Source organism: Gambusia affinis, linkage group LG01 (assembly GCF_019740435.1).
Source record: "Gambusia affinis linkage group LG01, SWU_Gaff_1.0, whole genome shotgun sequence".
Classification (NCBI taxonomy): Eukaryota; Metazoa; Chordata; class Actinopteri; order Cyprinodontiformes; family Poeciliidae; genus Gambusia; species Gambusia affinis.
Genome location: NC_057868.1, coordinates 16,994,822 through 17,017,908, shown reverse-complemented (window position 1 = coordinate 17,017,908; position 23,087 = coordinate 16,994,822). Strand labels below are relative to the sequence as shown.

At 38.1% G+C, this 23,087-nt stretch overlaps 1 protein-coding gene and 1 pseudogene across 2 annotated transcripts in view; one reads left to right on the top strand and one right to left on the bottom strand.

The window, feature by feature from the left end:
* The window catches only part of slco4a1 (solute carrier organic anion transporter family, member 4A1), a 37,722-nt gene extending 19,424 nt beyond the window's left edge, over positions 1–18,298 (bottom strand). The window contains exons 1-2 of one of the 2 annotated variants that reach the window (XM_044115902.1): positions 18,194–18,298; positions 17,160–17,398 (exon numbers count right to left, since the gene is read on the bottom strand). The gene's annotated coding sequence lies outside the window, so the exon portion shown is untranslated. The remainder of the gene's footprint in view (positions 1–17,159; positions 17,399–18,193) is intronic. The other variant, XM_044115912.1, reaches the window with a different exon arrangement.
* Positions 18,299–20,826: 2,528 nt separating this feature from the next.
* Positions 20,827–23,060, top strand: LOC122830523 (annotated as a pseudogene).
* The last annotated feature ends 27 nt before the right edge of the window (positions 23,061–23,087 follow it).

Here is a 23,087-nt window from a genome sequence, read left to right as displayed (position 1 = left end):
GAAGGCCTGTAGGAGTATTTTAGTTTCACTGCTGCCACCACTTGTTTTGAAGAGGAACTGCTTGTACCAGAAGTGCACTCTGTCAGTGAGTTACCGCTCCATTGGAACAACCAATCACTTGTTAGGGGTGGCAGCATTGGTCAATGATTGGCCAATGATTGACCAATCATTTATTGGCAAATGAGGCAAAATTTGTCCTTGTCGACCCTGAACTCGTTCTCAGGCCAAGGTAAAGAGAATTTGAGAGGAGAAAAAATATATCAGCTTTATTTATCTGTCTTCTTATTCACCACATAGTGATTGAGTTATTGCACACATATATTTACATACATGTTTTTCTAACATTGTGTATTTGTAGATAGTTCATACATATGGTAATCTGTGACATTCCTGCTTAAACAATCTTTCCAGAGTCTGATGTCCTCTCTTATGCTTCCTTCTCTTCAGCAGTCTGGAAACTGAACATCTATTTTCAGTTTTGTGACAGAGGCCAACTTCTTTCTTTGAAAATCTGCTAATATTTTCAAGGTTTCATAAAGTTAGACACTCTAAAATGGTCCTCAGTGGCTTTGGAAAACAAAAAGGCCCGGAGCATCATAGATCACCAATTGTAATTAGCATCAGGCAGGAGGTGCTTTTCCACAAACATGCTTTGTTTTCACACCAAGCCTTAAGGCTTATGTAAAATTTTCCTTAAATTCGTCATAAATTGACGTATGGCGTCAAAATGTTAGCCTCCATCAAGTTTGTTCATTAAAGCTGAAAACTGCTCACCAAGGCTTGCATGAACTAATCTGTGTATGAAATAACTGTAACATACATGGATGTTTGTGGTTGCAGTGTAACTTCAGAGTTTGACTCGTATTGTAGTTTTTCTTTTTTTATCTTTTTGTTTGGGAAAAAAAAAACTACAAAAACTACAGTACTCCCATTATAAAGCAGACAGTCACGTTCCAGTCAGTCTGTGGCGTTCGCAGCGGCAGTGGGATTTCAGAAGGCACTGACCCGGTAATGTTCTTCCGCTTGGCTGCAACTCAGAGAGTAAATGCCAACCGTCCCCACAGGCAACAGACAGCCCGGCTCATTTAGCACTTGTCTCTAAATGAAAACGTTCCAACTGTTCCCTCTGACATTCGCTACCTTCCCCTTTCTGTGTCACCGTTTTGTGCTGCAGAACCTACAAACAACAGAAACAAAACAAGACGAGAACCAAACAAATGTTGTAGAAGTTCAAACTGTTTTTGAACTACAGCTAAACGTGTGTTGGAGTAACATGGAAATCACTTGAACTTTCAGCAGTAGAATGTGATAAGGAGGTGAGTCTGTTCAGTGTGACGGCATTGGAAAAGTACAAAGATGAAGACCTAAACCGGCACAGTAGCAACAATTATGAGTAGGCGATTATTGTACATTTTATAATAATATAATGATAAAAAGTGGTGATCAAAACTATCCAATGCTCCTTTTTTGGGTGACTGTATGGCTGTGACTGTATGGCACAGAGGTCATAGCCCTCATACACATTCTGCCCTTGAAAAACATTTCATTTGTAATAATTTAGGGCACCAGTAGAGTGATTTGTATCACTAAACTGCCCCCAGTCACTCCATTTAATTATATTTGACATTTACTGATGCTCTCATTGAACAAACAACAGGTCAAAGAGCTTACAATAACAATCCCAACAATAAGGACAGTTCTAGGGGGTTTAAACATCATTAATTGGAATGACAGTGACAAATTTAAATTCTTCTCATGATAAGAACTTTATCAGGATAAATGCTTAACGATGTGAAATGTGATAAATCCCCAAATGTAAGCCAATAATATTCGTTGAAATGGAGAAAAGTAAAGATGCATTGTAACTGAGTGAGAATAAGGAAGTACTTTTTATTTTTGCCTTTTTAAGTTCTTTCACATTACGGTCTTGTATTATAACAAGTGTACAATTGCAAACACTAGAATCTCAAGTAAGAAAACATCTTCAAAAATCCAACAAATGTGATTATCTTCCCAACAGTAAGACTGGACTAAGCACAAAAATATTTAGATGATGAACAATAAAAAAAAAAGGTGACCTGTAGAGGAGCGATGTTGTGCTGACTTGTTAAAGGAGAAGTTTCAGAGAAGTTTTTAAAGAGACAGAGTCCCATTTTCAAGGCATTAAATTACAAAGTCAAATTTTGTTTATGTCATATTTGATACATACAGCATTTTTTACAACTGAAGGTAACAGTTGCTTAATTGTGGTATAAAATGATACTATTTGCCTGAAAATAACATAATACTTCACCTTTATTAAAAATATATATATTTTACTTTCATTTGAACAGATGAGATTTTCCCTCTACAAACTTAAAATATATAAAATTATATATATAAAATACCAATCCACTGAGATTTCATCTAAAAACAACATATAATCATAAATGCAAACCTGCAAACTACTTCTACTATTGCACTACTAGTCCTCCTATTCATTAAACCTTTAAGGTCGCTACCTGACCATATAGGTTATTGCATGGAGAAATAAATCTGGTTACTGTCCACCTTCTGGGAACTAGATTTCTGTTGTTTCACGAAGCCTACCACAAACGACCTATTTTTTGAAACAAATGAATCTTCAGTAATGTTCAAACCTCACGTTGAGGCCTGAAAGTTGTTTTGTTTGTGTCCAGGTTCACTACACACAGAGCATCCGCAGAAACGTGTGTTTCTGTGAACTGGGTCAGAGACTCTCATCACATTAAACCGCATCACCTCTGCTCATCAGTCCAGAAGCAGAACTTCATGTGAGATCACAGAGGTATCGTTAAAATAAAAACACACCCTGTTATTGTACCATAGCATTCTGGTTAAAATGACTGTCAAACTGTGCAATCCTAAACACGTAGGTATGAGTGCATCAGGAAGCACTGAGTCAGACCTCTAGCAGTCCACACACAGATATGATTCACTCTGACATCACTGGTGGTAAAACCCATACAGGTTCTTCCATTATTTTAACAATTTTCACAAAAAATATCATCCAGCTATGCCCTTTCAAGAACAAATGTTCAGCACTTCATAATTTCAGAAAGTAAAAAGTGTATATTGTCCAGATCATGAGAAATTAAAGATTTAAGCTTGCAGACACATTATCCAGTTTGCTTCTATCTGCAAATTACTAAGATATTTAGTGCAGTAAATATCTTAGTACACTTCAAATAAGACAAAACTAACTCACAAGTACCTTTTCAACAAGAAGCTTCTTTTAAGCCAATAATTCCATAAGGCGGTTGCTGCAGCTAAGTTTTGTCACGGTAAGTCCCACTGTTTTTAGCAAACTTATATTCGTTATCTCGGCCGTATAATTCATCTGAAGTCCAGGTTTTGAGGTTAACTTTATGTGTAATGATTTAGCGATGCCTGGGACTAACGTTAGTCGAAAATATCATGTTTATTTAGTGGCAACAAGATGGAGCGGCAGTGCAAAAAAGCTGTCCGGGGCGCAAAACAAAAAAAGGAAAAGGGATAAGGATAAAGATGTTGGCGGGTTAAAAAAGCCGCTGTACTGTTATAGAAGGCTTATGATGAGTAGACTGCCATAGGTGGGACAGCTGTAAACTGTAGGAGAAGCAGCCATGATGAAGAAGTGTAGGGTCACCAGATTTGGGTTTCTGAAAAGGAGGACACTTCTTTTTTTGTTGGCGGGGGGGGGTAGAATCGGCGGACACACATGCGCCAATGGGGGGTGGAGATGGGGGAGACGGCGGGTGGGGGGGTAGAACCAGCGGTAGCACAAGAAATCGGTAGAACATGTACACACGTGCTACCGATTTCTTTGCCATACAAAAAAAACCTGGAATGGAGTAGTGGAACGGAGTGGCAATGTAATCACAATGCACTGTAAGCTATGTAATGTGTTTTGAGGCAGTTGACCAAAATCCCTAACGATTTTTAAATTCCCCCCAGACATTTTTTTAGGTCTGAAAAGTAGGACATGTCCGGGAAAAAGAGGACGTCTGGTCACCCTAAAGAAGTGTTACTTTGATATGTAATTGTGGTGTTGCTTCTATTGGTAGGACTGCGAAGACCCAGACGTGTCTCACACCCCCATTGGGATCCTGACCATCATTCCTGAGGACAGGCAGGCCTCCACTGACTCACTGCACCTCCAGTCTTCAAGTACTGCCATCATTTTGGAAGGAAGTCTTGTCATGAATGATCTTGGGAATCTTCCACATGCCATGTGCTTGCTCTTTGGACTTATTTATACTCTGAATTTGGAGTATCTTCAACAACTGAAGTACACCTTTGACTTCATCCAACCGGTGCTTCTGTCACTTGGACATAAATCCCTAAAACCAAAAATACAATCACTCAAAAATCTTCTGATGCAATGAGTGAATGTGATGTGACATTATGGATCAACGTTGATACCTTTACCCTTATTGGAAAAGTGATTTTTATTTCTTGTTTGATTCTTTTTTTGTTGGAGAGAGCATCATTGCACTTGCAGACTACTAAATGGTTTTATGTTAATGAGGAGAAACATTACACTGTAAAATGTAAAAGTAAAGTGTACTCAAAAAGAAAAGTGACCTGAACTCATTCCAGCTTATTCTGTTGACTATACTAACTTAAACTTAGCAAAGACAACTTTCTACTGAGGCAAGTAATCAAACTCATCAGCAGCAAGTAACCCGAACTTGGAGTTATGAGTGAGCAAAACGCATCTGCATAACCAGCAGAAAACTCGGCATCATTCGGCAGCTCTCGTTGAACGCACATGCGCATTGGACACTGACGAGTGACGACGTGTTTGAAAGAAGCTCCAAACTGTCAATAATACGGCGGTTGCTGCAGCTAAGTTTTGTCACGGTAAGTCCCACTGTTTTTTAGCAAACTTATATTCGTTATCTCGGCCGTATAATTCATCCGTAAGTCCAGGTTTTGAGGTTAACTTTATGTGTAATGATTTAGCGATGCCTGGGACTAACGTTAGTCGAAAATATCATGTTTATTTAGTGGCAACAAGATGGAGCGGGGTAGAATCGGCGGACACACATGCGCCAACGGGGGGTGGAGATGGGGGAGACGGCGGTTGGGGGTAGAACCAGCGGTAGCACAAGAAATCGGTAGCACATGTACACACATGTGCTACCGATTTCTTTGCCATACAAAGAAACCTGGAATGGAGTAGTGCGTGGCAGTGTAATCACAATGCACTGTAAGCTATGTAATGTGTTTTGAGGCAGTTGACCAAAATCCCTGACGATTTTAAATTCCCCCAGACATTTTTAGGTCTGAAAAGTAGGACATGTCCGGGAAAAGAGGGCGTCTGGTCACCCTAAAAAGTGTTATGTTGATATGTGGTGTGGTGTTGCTTCCTATTGTTGTTAGGACTGCTAAGACCCAGACGTGTCTCACACCCCCATTGGGATCCTGACCATCATTCCTGAGGACAGGCAGGCCTCCACTGACTCACTGCACCTCCAGTCTTCAAGTACTGCCATCATTTTGGAAGGAAGTCTTGTCATGAATGATCTTGGGAATCTTCCACATGCCATGTGCTTGCTCTTGGACTTATTTATTCTCTGAATTTGGAGTACCCTCAACAACTGAAGTACACCTTTGACTTCATCCAAAGGGTGCTTCTGTCACTTGGACATAAATCCTAAAACCAAAAAATACAATCACTCAAAAATCTTCTGATGCAATGAGTGAATGTGATGTGACATTATGGATCAACGTTGATACCTTTACCCTTATTGGAAAAGTGATTTTTATTTCTTGTTTGATTCTTTTTTGTTGGAGAGCATCATTGCATTTGCAGACTACTAAATGGTTTTATGTTAATGAGGAGAAACATTACTTCACTTCACTACTTCACTATTTACTTTATCAATGTTATGATAAATGTTGGGCTCTAGTATTGAGAATTGAGTTTTGTTTCACACCAGTCAACAAAGACATTTAAGCAGGGATTCTCAAAGTTTTAAAGACTGAGGGCCATTTGAAGGATTCAATATTAGATTGAAGGCTACCCTAGAAAAAAGTCATGTCATTTTTTTCCTAAAAAAGTCTATGGAAAACTTTGTTTCCAGGTTAGTGTGTATGTAACCACACTTGAGAACCTTGTATTTAAGGTAAACTTGTTTAATTATTAAACATTTTTTCCATTCAAACTGTTGTCTGTTGGCTCTTCGTTCCAATAACTTAACACTTTTGGTTCATCTTACTTGAACATATCAAGGCAATTGGTTTCCTGATATTTTGCAAGTAATGTGAACTCTTAAACGTGTAAGTATAACTTATTTTTATGAGTACTGCTTAATTGACATAACTCACAATTTGAAGTAGTCATAATTGACATTTTATAGTCAACTTTACTAATGATTTTGAGTTAACGGCACTCAAGTTTACTGCCATTGCATGAGTTGTCTGAATGAATATTTTACAGTTAACCCAATTAATGATTTTGAGTTAACGGCACTCAGGTTTACTGCCTTTATCTGAGTGGTCTAAACATAGTTATTTTTAGCAATAACACCTTAAAATGAATTAGCTACTTTACTTGAAGATTTTGAGGCAATCGGTTTCCTAACTTTTTTTAAGTAAAGTGAACTTATTACTTTTTACAGTGTACTTCACTTCACTACTTCACTATTTACTTTATCAATGTTATGATAAATGTTAGGCTCTAGTATTGAGAATTGAGTTTTTGTTTCACACCAGTCAACAAAGACATTTAAGCAGGGATTCTCAAAGTTTTAAAGACTGAGGGCCATTTGAAGGATTCAATATTAGATTGAAGGCTACCCTAGAAAAAAAGTCATGTCATTTTTTTTCCCCTAAAAAAAGTCTATGGAAAACTTTGTTTCCAGGTTAGTGTGTATGTAACCACACTTGAGAACCTTGTATTTAAGGTAAACTTGTTTAATTATTAAACATTTTTTTCCATTCAAACTGTTGTCTGTTGGCTCTTCGTTCCAATAACTTAACACTTTTGGTTCATCTTACTTGAACATATCAAGGCAATCGGTTTCCTGATATTTTGCAAGTAATGTGAACTCTTAAACGTGTAAGTATAACTTATTTTTATGAGTACTGCTTAATTGACATAACTCACAATTTGAAGTAGTCATAATTGACATTTTATAGTCAACTTTACTAATGATTTTGAGTTAACGGCACTCAAGTTTACTGCCTTTATCTGAGTGGTCTAAACATAGTTATTTTTAGCAATAACACCTTAAAATGAATTAGCTACTTTACTTGAAGATTTTGAGGCAATCGGTTTCCTAACTTTTTTTAAGTAAAGTGAACTTATTACATTTTACAGTGCACTCCTGTCAAAAGCCCTAAGGAGCTTGTTAGGCAATTGCAACGTGGCATTTATTATTCAGTAAAGTGAATAGCTTTGATTGTGAGTCCATGAAAAGTGGTAAAACACACCCCTCCTCCCATCTGTTGACTCTATCCAGAAAACTGTGCTTGCTGATTCTGTTTTGTGAATGCATTCGTCACTTGGGAGCAGCAACTCTTCTGATTGATCTGATTGACTGGATTTTCTGTTCACATCCAGACAGGAAGCAAGGCACTAGGTGAAGAATAGGGGTGACCAGACAGACCAGGCCGGTCTGATCGCAGTCAATTGTACTCTGACCCAGGTCGTCTTCTGACTTGAGAGTCAGTGAGGATTACCGTATCAAAAATGTGCAAATCTGTACACCAATCTAACACAATAATGGACAACATCGAGCTTGTGTCACTGTTCATCATCAGGACACTGAAGACACAAAAGCAAGACAACATAGGATAGTAGGCTATTTTACCCAACCCCACCGCCAATGAACGACTCAATGGTTGACTTCAAATGGGAGCGGCCAAGACATAAGGGCTAATCCAGAAACGCTGAACCAGGGTTTGAACCCTGGCAGGGCCCGGTAGTGCACAGAGGCCTGGTGTGGAGTGAAAGTATAGAAGAAGAAAAAGAAGATGACGAAGGAGAATAAGAGGGCAAAACAAAAGATTGTCGATTTTTCCTTTCCTTGTTGTTTTCTTACCTACTTATTTTTCTTTGTCTTCCTCATTTTCTTCTCCTAACAAACCCTGTCCCAGATTTGTCACCTGATTTGCAATGAAAATCTGGCCAATGAGCAGCGGCGGAGCCAGAAGATTTTCATAGGGGTTGTACAGGTTGGGACTGCTGCTCACTCAGTGGTGGCCAAGAACAGACCGTCTGTTTTACAGCAAAATATCCATATATAGAAAATATTTGACTACCGACATAATAGTTTCTTGAAGGCCTGTAGGAGTATTTTAGTTTCACTGCTGCCACCACTTGTTTTGAAGAGGAACTGCTTGTACCAGAAGTGCACTCTGCCAGTGAGTTACCTCTCCATTGGAACAAACAATCACTTGTTAGGGGTGGCAGCATTGGTCAATGATTGGCCAATTATTGACCAATCATTTATTGGCAAATGAGGCAAAATTTGTCCCTGTCGACCCTGAACTCGTTCTCAGGCCAAGGTAAAGAGAATTTGAGAGGAGAAAAAATATATCAGCTTTATTTAGCTGTCTTCTTATTCACCACATAGTGATTGAGTTATTGCACACATATGTTTACATACATGTTTTTCTAACATTGTGTATTTGTAGATAGTTCATACAAATGGTAATCTGTGACATTCCTGCTTAAACAATCTTTCCAGAGTCTGATGTCCTCTCTTATGCTTCCTTCTCTTCAGCAGTCTGGAAACTGAACGTCTATTTTCAGTTTTGTGATAGAGGCCAACTTCTTTCTTTGAAAATCTGCTAATATTTTCAAGGTTTCATAAAGTTAGACACTCTAAAATGGTCCTCAGTGGCTTTGGAAAACAAAAAGGCCCGGAGCATCATAGATCACCAATTGTAATTAGCATCAGGCAGGAGGTGCTTTTCCACAAACATGCTTTGTTTTCACACCAAGCCTTAAGGCTTATGTAAAATTTTCCTTAAATTCGTCATAAATTGACGTATGGCGTCAAAATGTTAGCCTCCATCAAGTTTGTTCATTAAAGCTGAAAACTGCTCACCAAGGCTTGCATGAACTAATCTGTGTATGAAATAACTGTAACATACATGGATGTTTGTGGTTGCAGTGTAAGTTCAGAGTTTGACTCGTATTGTAGTTTTTCTTTTTTTATCTTTTTGTTTGGGAAAAAAAACTACAAAAACTACAGTACTCCCATTATAAAGCAGACAGTCACGTTCCAGTCAGTCCGTGGCGTTCGCAGCGGCAGTGGGATTTCAGAAGGCACTGACCCGGTAATGTTCTTCCGCTTGGCTGCAACTCAGAGAGTAAATGCCAACCGTCCCCACAGGCAACAGACAGCCCGGCTCATTTAGCACTTGTCTCTAAATGAAAACGTTCCAACTGTTCCCTCTGACATTCGCTACCTTCCCCTTTCTGTGTCACCGTTTTGTGCTGCAGAACCTACAAACAACAGAAACAAAACAAGACGAGAACCAAACAAATGTTGTAGAAGTTCAAACTGTTTTTGAACTACAGCTAAACGTGTGTTGGAGTAAGATGGAAATCACTTGAACTTTTCAGCAGTAGAATGTGATAAGGAGGTGAGTCTGTTCAGTGTGACGGCATTGGAAAAGTACAAAGATGAAGACCTAAACCAGCACAGAACAACAATTAGGAGTGGGCGATTATTGTACATTTTATAATAATATAATGATAAAAAAGTGGTGATCAAAACTATCCAATGCTCCTTTTTTGGGTGACTGTATGGCTGTGACTGTATGGCACAGAGGTCATAGCCCTCATACACATTCTGCCCTTGAAAAACATTTCATTTGTAAGAATTTAGGGCACCAGTAGAGTGATTTGTATCACTAAACTGCCCCCAGTCACTCCATTTAATTATATTTGACATTTATTGATGCTCTCATTGAACAAACAACAGGTCAAAGAGCTTACAATAACAATCCCAACAATAAGGACAGTTCTAGGGGGTTTAAACATCATTAATTGGAATGACAGCGACAAATTTAAATTCTTCTCATGATAAGAACTTTATCAGGATAAATGCTTAACGATGTGAAATGTGATAAATCCCCAAATGTAAGCCAATAATATTAGTTGAAATTGAGAAAAGTAAAGATGCATTGTAACTTAGTGAGAATAAGGAAGTACTTTTTATTTTTGCCTTTTTAAGTTCTTTCACATTAAGGTCTTGTATTATAACAAGTGTACAATTGCAAACACTAGAATCTCAAGTAAGAAAACATCTTCAAAAATCCAACAAATGTGATTATCTTCCCAACAGTAAGACTGGACTAAGCACAAAAATATTTAGATGATGAACAATAAAAAAAAAAGGTGACCTGTCAAAGATGGGTCTTTAAAACTGTTCATTTATCTGAAATTGTAAACTTGATGCAGGAAACAAAAACTACCAATGTAAAAAAAAAATTAAAAAAAATAAATAAATAAAATAATAATAATAATAATAATAATAATAATAATAATAATAATAATAATAATAATAATAATGATTACCAAAAAAATGGCTTAGCTATGATGAGAATTCTGCAATAGACTGGCAAACCATCCAGGGTCAGGTTGCCTGTCAGGTTGACCGCTGGAGATAGGTACCAACAACACCCAATGGGATAAGGGTGTAAGATAATGGATGGATGATGAGAATTCTAATGGGAATGTATTTTGTACTTTCCAAACACAAAAGTCCATTTTATAACACAGTCAAGTAACTATGTTACCATAAGTTGTTTAAAAAATGCTGTATATGTCAAAAATTTGACTTTGCATCTGATACCATGAAATTGACCTCTGTCTCTTTAAAAAAAGCTCCTAATTGTTCTGATATTCCTCAATAGCACATCATAATAACAATGCTTCTCCATGATCCCGTTTGCAACCATTTTTAGGTGCATTAGACTGAAAAGCAGTTTGTATGATGACTTGTTCAAATGAACGCCACTCAGCTCCTTAAGACTAGCAAGGAGCAACTAGCAAACACCCGGTGGAACTGCACTGCGCTCTTGATACAAGCTACTTCTCAGTGCAACGCTGGTAAAAACACTGTTAAAGGGTTAATAGAGGAGCGATGTTGTGCTGACTTCTTAAAGGAGAAGTTTCAGAGAAGTTTTTAAAGAGACAGAGTTCCATTTTCAAGGCATTAAATTACAAAGTCAAATTTTGTTTATGTCATATTTGATACATACAGCATTTTTTACAACTGAAGGTAACAGTTGCTTAATTGTGGTATAAAATGATATTATTTGCCTGAAAATTACATAATGGGGCTGCACAGTGGCGCAGTTGGTAGAGCTGTTGCCTTACAGCAAGAAGGTTCTGGGTTCGATTCCCGGCCGGGGATCTTTCTGCATGGAGTTTGCATGTTCTCCCTGTGCATGGTGGGTTCTCTCCGGGTTCTCTGGCTTCCTCCCACAGTCCAAAAACATGACTGTCAGGTTAATTGGTCTCTCTAAATTCTCCCTACGTGTGAGTGTGTTGTTTGTCTTGTATGTCTTTGTGTTGCCCTGTGACAGACTGGCGACCTGTCCAGGGTGACCCCGCCTCTCGCCCGGGACGCAGCTGGAGATAGACACCAGCAACCCTCCTGACCCCATTAGGGAAGAAGGGTGTTCAGATAATGGATGGATGGATGGAAAATTACATAATACTTCACTTTTATTAAAAATATATATATTTTACTTTCATTCGAACAGATGAGATTTTCCCTCTACAAACTTTTAAATACCAATGCACCAAGATTTCATCTAAAAACATCATATAATCATAAATGCAAACCTGCAAACTACTTCTATTATTGCACTACTAGTCCTCCTATTCATTAAACCTTTAAGGTCGCTACCTGACCATATAGGTTATTGCATGGAGAAATAAATCTGGTTACTGTCCACCTTCTGGGAACTAGATTTCTGTTGTTTCACAAAGCCTACCACAAACGACCTATTTTTTGAAACAAATTAATCTTCAGTAATGTTCAAACCTCACGTGCTGAGGCCCGAAAGTTGTTTTGTTTGTGTCCAGGTTCACTACACACAGAGCATCTGCAGAAACATGAGTTTCTGTGAACTGGGTCAGAGACTCTCATCACATTAAACCGCATCACCTCTGCTCATCAGTCCAGAAGCAGAACTTCATGTGAGATCACAGAGGTATCGTTAAAATAAAAACACACCCTGTTATTGTACCATAGCATTCTGGTTAAAATGACTGTCAAACTGTGCAATCCTAAACACGTAGGTATGAGTGCATCAGGAAGCACTGAGTCAGACCTCTAGCAGTCCACACACAGATATGATTCACTCTGACATCACTGGTGGTAAAACCCATACAGGTTCTTCCATTATTTTAACAATTTTCACAAAAAATGTCATCCAGCTATGCCCTTTCAAGAACAAATGTTCAGCACTTCATAATTTCAGAAAGTAAAAAGAGTATATTGTCCAGATCATGAGAAATTAAAGTTTTAAGCTTGCCGACACATTATCCAGTTTGCTTCTATCTGCAAATTACTAAGATATTTAGTGCAGTAAATATCTTAGTACACTTCAAATAAGACAAAACTAACTCACAAGTACCTTTTCAACAAGAAGCTTCTTTTAAGCCAATAATTCCATAATATTCCAGATTGACAGATTAATTGATTTATGACATAGGGAACATGTCTTGTTACAAGTGAAAATATCTGCCAATGGAACTATTACTTTTTAAATCAATATTATTTCTATAAAAAAACTATTAACGTAACAAGCTCTATGTCTTGCTGAAAAGTTACTTGTAAGTTACCTTTGTCTTCTTTAAAATGTGCTGAGATATTTGCACTAGAAACTAGAACAAGAAAACTTGGTAAGATTTTGTATTTTTGCAGTGATGGAGGACTGCTCAGTTCAACCTAAACCTAACCGACTGTAAACCCACACGGGATCTGTGGGATTAGATGTTATGCTCAGTCACACTGATTGCTCACAGTGACAGTATAATGTTATGAGATCAGACCTGTGTTCATATGATTGAAGTGTATGAGAGCTGTGTAGCAGCTGTAAACTTTAACTGAGATGTTTCATACTTTGAAGGTCATAAATCAAATGTTGCGGTGTGAACACGTTTATTGTTGCCAACTGAAGAAAGGTTTAATTAGTTTAAAAAAAAAATCTGTTTTAAAGAAACAGAATAATTGGCATTTTGAACAAGAGATAACACACAGAGTCCAGATTTTTTAAATATTCCTTTAGCTAGCTGGAAGCTAAAGAGCAGAACTTTAACTACAGCTGTGTTTCCAAGACAAACCTGAGAAAACTCAACATTCTTCTAATATCAAATAAATAAATAAATAAAATAAAACACTATGTTGCAGTTGCGGTGTTTCCAATAAATAAGAAATGGAATGAAACTCATATGTGAATAAGTTTGTTCACATGATAAGTCATTAAAAAACATGCCACTCCATGATCCTCTAACTACTTCCTGTTATCTTCTTCTTTGTGGTTTGTGCCAGTAGTAACATCCAGTTGTTGATTTTATGTGTGATGCAATTTTGTATAATATGCTCATTTTGATATGGCCAAAAAAACACACCTCATACTAGCACCAACATTTAAAAAAAAACAGGTTGTTTTTTTTGTTTTGTTTTAATTGGCATTTTTCCATTAAGCAAAACTATTTTAAAATGATATGGTCGATTGAAATGCAGCTATTGTAAACAGAATCCTGCAAATCCTTTGTACCTTGACTTTCACTCTGTCACCATTCATTTTTCTACCAGGTGCTAAAAATGCTCCCACACAATAAAATTCAAAGTAGGGGAAAGCTTCTTCTAGGCTTTGATGAACAAGTGTCTAACACCAAAGTTTCAAACATGGAGGCAGGTTGTCGTCAAGCTCCTGCTTTCATATCTAGGACTCATGATAGCTCAGCATTACTTCTCTGTTTTCTGCAAAGCAACAGATCTGTGACAGCGCGAGTTCAGTATCTCTCTTTGACACACTGAATGTCCATACAGTGACAGCTATGTAGATATTTAAGGTGGTAACAAATATGACTTTTAATTCCTGGTTGTGAGACCTGAAAACATCCAGCTAACCAATGTAAAGATGAGTTGAACAAATATATCTGACATCCTGTTCAACAGGTTTGTAACACTTTATGCCTGCAACCAACTTTCCATATTCTGATCAGAGGGCTGTTTCGTGTTTCTAAGCAAACAGCTGAATGCTGAGGTATATTCCAGAAAGATTACAGCTGACTGCCGCAGGGGTTGGATCAAATGAGTGGATCTTGTGTATGACTGGAGGGACAGTTAGATGATAAGTTTAAGAATAAACCTGCAAAATGAAACTTTTACTGTCATTTCATAAAGAATGTGTTTTTTTTTTACTCTCAGAAGATATTACCACCAAATCAGATAAGAGTATCCAAATGAAGCATTTGAAAAACATTAACAGACTGTTCTAAGAACATGTCGGTCCAAAATGAGCACAGACACTCTGTCCAACCATGACTTATTTTCACTGTTATATTTTCAGTCAGAGAGAACCTGGGGGACACTTTTCCATCCATCTGCTGACTGGTTCCATCTCTTTTGTTTGGTTTGCAACTACCTCAACTAAACCTTGACCACGTCCTCACAGATTGCAGAGAACCCCACCATGCAACAGATCTGTGTTGTACATGGGAAGGTTGAGCAGCAATTTTTAAAGCTGAGTTGGTAAAAAGGAGAAAAATAAAAAGCACAGGGCTCTAAAAAAGGCATCTGAGTACAAGAAATAAAATAAGCAGTTCTAAAGTGATGGAGAAAACAATCTAAACCAACTTGGTTCTGTGTAAAACGGTAAGTAGCTCTTTTGTTAACTCACGAGTTCACAGTGATTTCTATGCTTCAATTTCACTAACCTTACTCAGGCCTGATTACTGCCAGTCCTCTGAAATCAAAAATAGAACCTTCCTGTCGACATCCATCCATCATCTATACCTACTTGTTCTTGCAGGGTGGCGGAGTGGTGGGGGGTTGACAACTATCTCAATCGGTCATTGGCCAAGAGGCAGAGTACACCCTGGCCACTCTATCAAACGGACACACAGGGGAAACAACGCATACACACGTAAGGGTCATTTAGAGGGACCAATTGCCACGTACAAGTCATGATTTTAGACTATAGGAGTGAACCAGAGACCCCAGAGAGAGCATGAAAATCCCAGGCCAACGTTTGAACCCAGGACCTTACGGCTCTAAGTGGCACCGGGCACCTGATCATTTGAAAAAGACTAAAAGATATCAAAAGGAACACATTATGCTGCAGTCTAGAGAAATTCAAGAGCTGATGAGAATCTAAATCAATGGTATCTATCAGCCTGGAAAAGTTACAAATGGTTTCACAATATGAACAACAACGGTCATCTGTGGCAGAGTTCGAAGAAAAAAAACCGACTGCAGACCTGAAGGACCACTAAGGCCTGTCTCAAACATGTTGATGGTCCCCACAGCATTTCATCAGTATGTTCTGTGGAATGACAGGGCAAAAGTGGGAAGTTGTGCATCCTATTACTTCTCATCTAAAACTAATACAACAGTTTAGAAGAAGGAAGGCCACTCCAAATCTTATTCATAGAAATGATTCCAGTCACAGAGTTAATTTAAGAAAAGGGAGTGATGATGTGAGCATGTGTCAACATGATGCTCCAGAAGGCTACCAAAGGATTATTTCTTTAATCTGGATTTTTACTTCAACATTCTATGAATGTACATTCTGAATATTGAATCAACTTTCAGCTTTTTCTCCTTTCCTTCCATTTTCACTTCTTTCCATTTCTCTTGATTTCTAACATTCCTATAAACACAGTTTACAGAAGCTTTTGTAACCTTACAAGTCGAAATACAAATAAAATAGAAAAGTTGTAAAAAATTATGATAGCCATTTAAATTAGACAATAAGTTACATTTACAGGCATAAAGTTCCATTAAAATTTCAAAATCTGAAGCCGCTATAATAATTCTGTGAGCCGGGAGACAGGATGCAGAAAGCATCTAGTTTAGGCTTTGCATGGGGTTGGACCCCCAATTAAATTCTGCTCAGGGCCTCAAATACCCTTATGACACCTCTGTTTCACCTCGATAAACAGACAGTCATTTTGAACAAATCACAATAACAAGCTATTAAGTATAAGATCTAAGACAAATTCTGGTTCTGAAAGAACAAAAAACAAAGCCCATCCAGTCCGATTTTTAAAAAAACTTTTTAAATTATTCTCGGACAGGAAAATTGGCAAAGGTTCGAGACAAAGTAGATCTCCAAATCTCTAAATAACTGTCTAGTTCATCGAATGCGCAGCTTAGGTCTGTTTTACTAGACGACTTAATGTTCCTTTTTTTCACATCTGCTTCCGGCTCCTTAACCATTAGAGCAGAAATACTGTCTCGGCATTGCAACATAAGGGGGAAATCCCTCTGTTACTCTGCTGCATGGGCTGCCTGATGCAAGCTCAGTCAGTCAGGTCTGGCCGCCTGGCTGCAACAGCGCTCAGGTTCTGCAGACCGCAAATGAAACAAAGCGCAGGCGGAGCAGACAAAATGACACGTAGGAAGCTGGAAATAATCTCGTTCTCTTCCAGGTTCCGAATATCACAGGCATTACGTGGCGTGTCTACGGTAGGTGCACGGTCTCAAACAAATAAAGAAATAAATGAAAATATGTAACTGAACAGAAAACACGTGATTGCAAGGTAGACGTTCCCGTTTTGAGGGGAAACCTCCACAGACACACATGCGGGGAGCGGATGGTCCTGTGTCCTGCAGCGGTTTTGAAGAAATGCGATTTTAAAACAGGCAACCTCGATTGGAGACAATATGACATTTTAAAACGGATTTCAGCCACAATAAAGGCAAATACACAGAAAAGCCTGGTTATTGTCCGACCAGCGCTCAGTTCTGCTTTACATATTCCAGATCACGCTGACTGATGATTTGTAATACTTATTTACTTACAGAAACAAGTACGATTTATGCTCATATTATCACCAATATTTTTTTAAAGCGCATTTCAGACTGAAGGCATTGGGATCAGAGCAGCTCAGGCAGTTGATGCACCAAACAGCGCATCCCTCACACCGCGGAAATAAAGCAGCAGCATACCTCGTTATCAACCTTCATCAGCCACGCGTCTTCTCAGTGAACGGTGTGTCCAGAAGGGAGACGGACCGCAACAGATGTTGATCCGTTTGCATCAACGCCGCCGCTCAGCGCCCGTCGCTCTGAGAGGAGCGGCGTAAGCGCTTTGTAAAGAGGCTGATGTTCAGCTCTGTGGCGCTATCAGCTCTGGACCAATCACTGAGCGCGAAGAGGAGAGACGAGCTGAAGCAGCGCTGTTGTCGCTTGATGAGCGGGGAACAGACCGTCATATACGACTGTGTGTTAGGGCCGTTGTAGAAAGAGTAAAAAGGAAGCATGAATTTAATTTCCCCCCCCCAAAAATTATTTTTTTTATTAATTTCATAAATTCTCTAGAAAAAAGAAAAACAAACAAAACAACAACAAACAAACAAAAAAACAAGAAAAATGAGTTTGTCGAAAAATTGCTCGATTAGATTAATCTCAATCATTTTCTGAGATTAAAACATGTCAGAGTTTGAAAAGTAGAACATTTGTGACTTTTGTAAATTTTCTGAGTCTCACAAATTGAAAACGGCATTTCCAAAGTTGAACATTTCGACATTTGAGACAATATTTTTCTAGGAAATGTAAGACTTTTTAAAGTGTCCCTGTTCTCTCTAAAAACATGTCTGAGTTTCTTGGTTGAAATGTATCTACAATGACCCTAACAGGCAAAAACAAAACAACAACAACAACAACAAAAGCAGGCTACTGAAGTGTATACATTCATACAACAGCAGAACATTTTGTTGATAATGTTCAAGAACACAATAGGAGTTAGAATATTTTACTAAGCACCTTGCACAAGTATTGAGAATAAAGAATGTTCCCTAAATTATTGCATTCAATTCACTTCGAAAATACTTCATTCATCATCCCAAAGGGAAAGTAACGATAATGGTTGAGATAATTAATCTATGTCTCCACAAAGAGGAAAGCACTATGGCTTAGAGAGCTCTTTGTGCAGTTAACACCAACCACATGTTTAAGAAAATCATTGTGAATTCTCAACTTACCTTCAAGGAGTCGGAGATGATGAGAAAAATATGATATTAAAAATTATTCAGGTTTTCTTGGTTGTTCAGTTGGAGTTCCTCTGCAGACTTTTCTTCCAATGTCACTAAAACCCACACGGTGCTTTAGAACCAGCAGATAACATCCTGCCTGGTTTTATAGTTAACAAGCTTGCAACATCTTTACTGCTAAATGTTAAAATGCTCCACGTAAGATATGTGGAGCACATAAAAAAATGTCATAAAGCTAAATTATTCACCAGCTTGTTTCATAAGAAGGACATAATTGTGCAGTATAAGTTCAAAGAGTAATTTATTAAGAGGTTAAAAGCAATTCATATTTCACAGACAGTCGTCTTTGTTTATGTGTTTTTCTTAGAAACTGATTAGTTTTAGAGCTGAGTTCATCAGAGTGGAGATAAGATTCCTGCCATGATTAGACCGTTTCCATAACACCAGTGTCTCATTGAACACTTTTTGATCCATTTTTAAAATGCCTTTAAGGGTGCAAGGTTAAAATATAGATACTCCACTGAGCAGAATGGCACAAGTCGGTGTGGTTCAATATACCATTTTGTCTGTTTCCATACAACAGACCATCATGCTGCAACATTCCTCGACCTCCTTCACCTGTGGGTCATGGGACAATGGTACCGTTAGGGTGGAGCTTCACAGCTCATCATCAGTTGAGGGACAGAAAATCATCACTGCTTGCGACAAGAACAAAACAAACTAGTGCATTATTTTTACCATCTCTATGCCAGGAGTCTGGGGTTAACTCTGCCTATGGAGTAAGAATCCAACCAAACCACACAGACCCGTCCCATACCACTCAGTGGAAACGAGGCGGTCTGCAACAATGGCCTTCCCATGGGAAACTCCTTCATTCAAACATGAAGCTTGTTCAGAATATGAGATCAGAGATTAACTCATTATTTGAAGTTGAAGCTCCATTCTCGTTTTTCATTGTAGTCTTTACACATATAATAGATTAAACTCTTCCTACTGTTGGCGGGGAAATATAAAATATTAAACTTGTTAACCTTTTTACTAAACTTACTGTTTATCAGCTGATATTACTTTCAAATATTTAATATAAAATGGCACATTTAAATACTGTAAGGTTAAAATCAATAGTCATAACATCACCAGTTTGATGTAAGCTTATTATCAACAAAGCTAATAATGGTACATTACTTAGATTGATTAGCTTAGGAATGACAAAGCATCTTTGACTTGTTGGTATGATGGGGCCCAAATGAAAATATGCTTGGGGCCTCAAAAAGGCTTGAACTGGCCCTGTCCACTGTCTGTGTGTGGTTTTTTTTAATGTTGGAGAAAAAGGGCCCAACAAACTGAATGTCCAAATTTGAATGAAACAGCAGTAATTATTGGAACATAATAATAAAATCGATAGCCGATTTGGTTTTATCTTGTGCTATTATTTATCTAATGAGTGTATTAGCTAATGTTATGTTTGAAAAGGGGTAGGAAGACGTGGACACATATTTAATCCGACCCCTTTTCTCAAATTAATGAAATATATTATCTACTGACTCAATGATTATCAAAATGTGTAATCAAAACCATGTTAAAATATTCATGCGCCTGTTCTATATACTGTGCTAAAGAGCCAACAATAGACTATATTACATTGACAAGATAGTTACAAATTAACTCACATGAGGCAAGAAAATGTACAGATAATAATACTAGTAATGACAATTGTAAATAACAACCTGACATCCAGGTAGGGTTCCCTGTACAACGTGAGTAAAATAGCTTTGTTTTTATTTTTAAACTGGACATTGTTTTAGTTCCATATTTAGTTTGTTTCATTGTTTGACCCAATTTACAGTGATACAAAAATCTTTTCAAAGTTCCTCTGATGCTACATATTTTCAGATTCAGTGTCCCCATTAAGTTGTACCCACTCTCCCTTTCATAAAGTATTTCCTGATAATGTTTGTAACAGATTATAAAGGATTTTTTACATAAATAAAACATTACTTGTTTATCAAACACAAGTGATTTATAAATAACGCATTAATATCCCGTGCAAGCTTATTTCAATACACTTGGTCTTGTTTAGAGGCTGGGTCCTATTCTCTCCTCACAGTTCTGGTAGCTTTCCACCAGAGGGCGCCACGGAGCCATGGTTCTTCATGTTATCTACTGCGACACCAAGTGGACAATATGTATAACCAGCATCACTCCCGACCCCACTACGGACAAGTGTGTAAGAAAATGGATTGATGTACTTCCTAGAGCAATTCCAGGATGTTGATCACTAGAGGGCGCTATATTCCCTCAACACTTATTTTTCTTTTCAGGTTCTTGTCATATTATTGTGGCCCTGACGCCGCTGCTGGTGCTTTCTGCCAACGACTTAGGCAAAAGCAGATTGTCCACTCACAGACCACAGGGCTTCACATAGGGCACCAAAAGAAACTCAACCTCATTAAAAAGCATTATACCTACAGTAATCATAACAACAACACATTTAAAATGTAAAATGAAATTGCTCTTTTTTAATGATGGCCAGCGTTTCTTTCTTTCATTGTCAACTGAGTATTACAATTGTTTCTGTAGGCATGTTATCCAGCCAGCCTCCTCTGCTTTTTCACCAGTAGGGTAATCTACAGCAGCTGGGAGCAATGAGCAGAAACGAAACCTAAGGAGGTCAGTTTAAACGCAGCATGAAGTTTGGTTGGGGCTCTTCCAGGAAACAGGAAGTTATTTTTTCTGAACGCACAGATACACAGAGAGAAGCAGCGATCAGACAGAAGCATGGCGTCTTCTTCCTCCTTCTCAGAAGATCTGACATGTTCAGTCTCTGTTTAGGTATCTTCACTGATCCAGTAACTGTCTACTGCGGACACTCTTTCTGCAGGGAATGCATCACACTTTCTCTGAAATCACTGGATCAGTGCCCACAGTGTCGGGCAACTGTTCCTACAGACAGGATGGATTTCACAACTAATCACATCTTAAAAAGTCTTGCAGAAAGAGCAAAGAAGGAGAAGGGATCTGGAAAAAATACTGAGGTAAGGTTTTTACTTTAATACATTTTACAATCACATAACATAGAACGTGATTATTTACAAGAGGCTAGAAGTCAGTTGTTGATATCTTTATTGCTTTATTGACTCCAAAGGTTGCTGTGGGGTTTTGTCCTGAACACGACGAGAAGCTGAAGTTGTTCTGTGTCACTGATCAGCAGCTAACTTGTATTATATGCAGAGACTGTGAAAGACATGAAGGACACAAGTTTAAGCCAGTCAAAGAAGCTGCTGCATCAATCAGAAAGGAGGTAGAGACTCTGGTGGAAAAGGAATCCTCTAACATCAGTGCCATAGAACGTCTGGCCGAGTCACAGAACGAAGAAATAAGAAAATCCAAAGAGAAATCTCAGCAGCTGAGAATCCAGATTAGCAGCCAGTTTCAGGAGATGCACCAGTTTTTGAAAAGGAGAGAAGAGGAAATTCTGAATGAGCTGAAAGACAAGGAGAACAATGAGCTTGAGAAGATGAGGGAGAGCTTAAATGTTGTTGAAAAAGCTTTAACTGAAGGCAGAGAGGTTGGGGAACAGAAGAAATCTGTTCTGGAGATCATAGATCCTGAGAGTTTCCTAAAGAGCTGGTCAGAGATCAAAATGACCCCAAAATCGAGCCCTAAAGGATCAGATCTCCAAGTGGTGACCTCTTCTCTCTCACTGGGTCACTATGAGAGTCACCTGCAGTATTTTGTGTGGAAGGAGATGCTACAGATGATTCGGCCTCAAGCAGAAAGGCTTTTATTCATGAGCCAAAAGCCACCTGATTGGTCAAAATGGTCAAATGTTTGTTCTTGTAGAAACTCAAAAGATTACCCTGATTTCTATTACCAGTGTAATTGTAATTCTAACTATAAAAGATTACTATCAGAATGGCAGGAATACTACAAGCTTCAAACCACTAACACAGTTAGTATAAACCAGATCGCACCAGGACCACATTATTGGGAGATAGATGTGGAAGATAAGAACTGTTGGACAGTGGAGATACTGAATCATTCCCTGATGTGCAAAGATAACAAATACACCACCACTCATACAAAAGTTAAGAAAGAAATAAAGTTTGCAAGCAAACCTAAAAAAATTGGCTTTTATTTGAATGGCAACTCTGAGGAGCTCCACTTCTTTGATGCAGACACCATGCAGCGGGTTTATGCGCTGGCCTCCTCTGGAAGTTCAGTGCCACAAGTCAGCTCACGTAAAAATATTAAGGGAGTGAAATTACCGTGTCCTGTTGTGACAGTTAGAAAAACGTCCACTGTGAACAGTAATATTAAAGTCTCTGCTAAAACTCTTACTTGATCAAAGGTTTTGGCAGGAAGAGAAGAACAACTGGTTCTGAGGTTCAGGGAGCAGCTACATTTTCACTCAGGAACAGGCTGGTACATTCTTTGCCTTGACAAATTCTGTGATTGGACAAACGCTGCTGTTGCTGGCAACCCTGCAATAAGAAACATCTTGTGGATATTGTGGTTTAGCTTTATCTGTGGTCTTTTTCTTTTTTTTCCATCTTTGCTGTTTTAATAGCTGAATAAGAACAAAACAAAAAACATACTATACCTTAGTTCTGTTGTAAACATTTTTTTTTGTTAAACTGAAGCAACATTTTTCTAGCCTATGGTTAATGTAAAAATGCTTATAAGACATTGTGACTTAAAATTTATTTGGTTTTCATTTGTTGAGCTATACTTTAACTTTAAGAATGAATGTGTTTGAATTGAAATTCTATGACATGAACAATGTAATTCTGGTTTGCTGTTTTAATAATGTCAATGTAAAACACTTTGATATGAATAAAAAAAAAAGGAAAACATGGCATATCTTTATCATGAAATCTTTTAA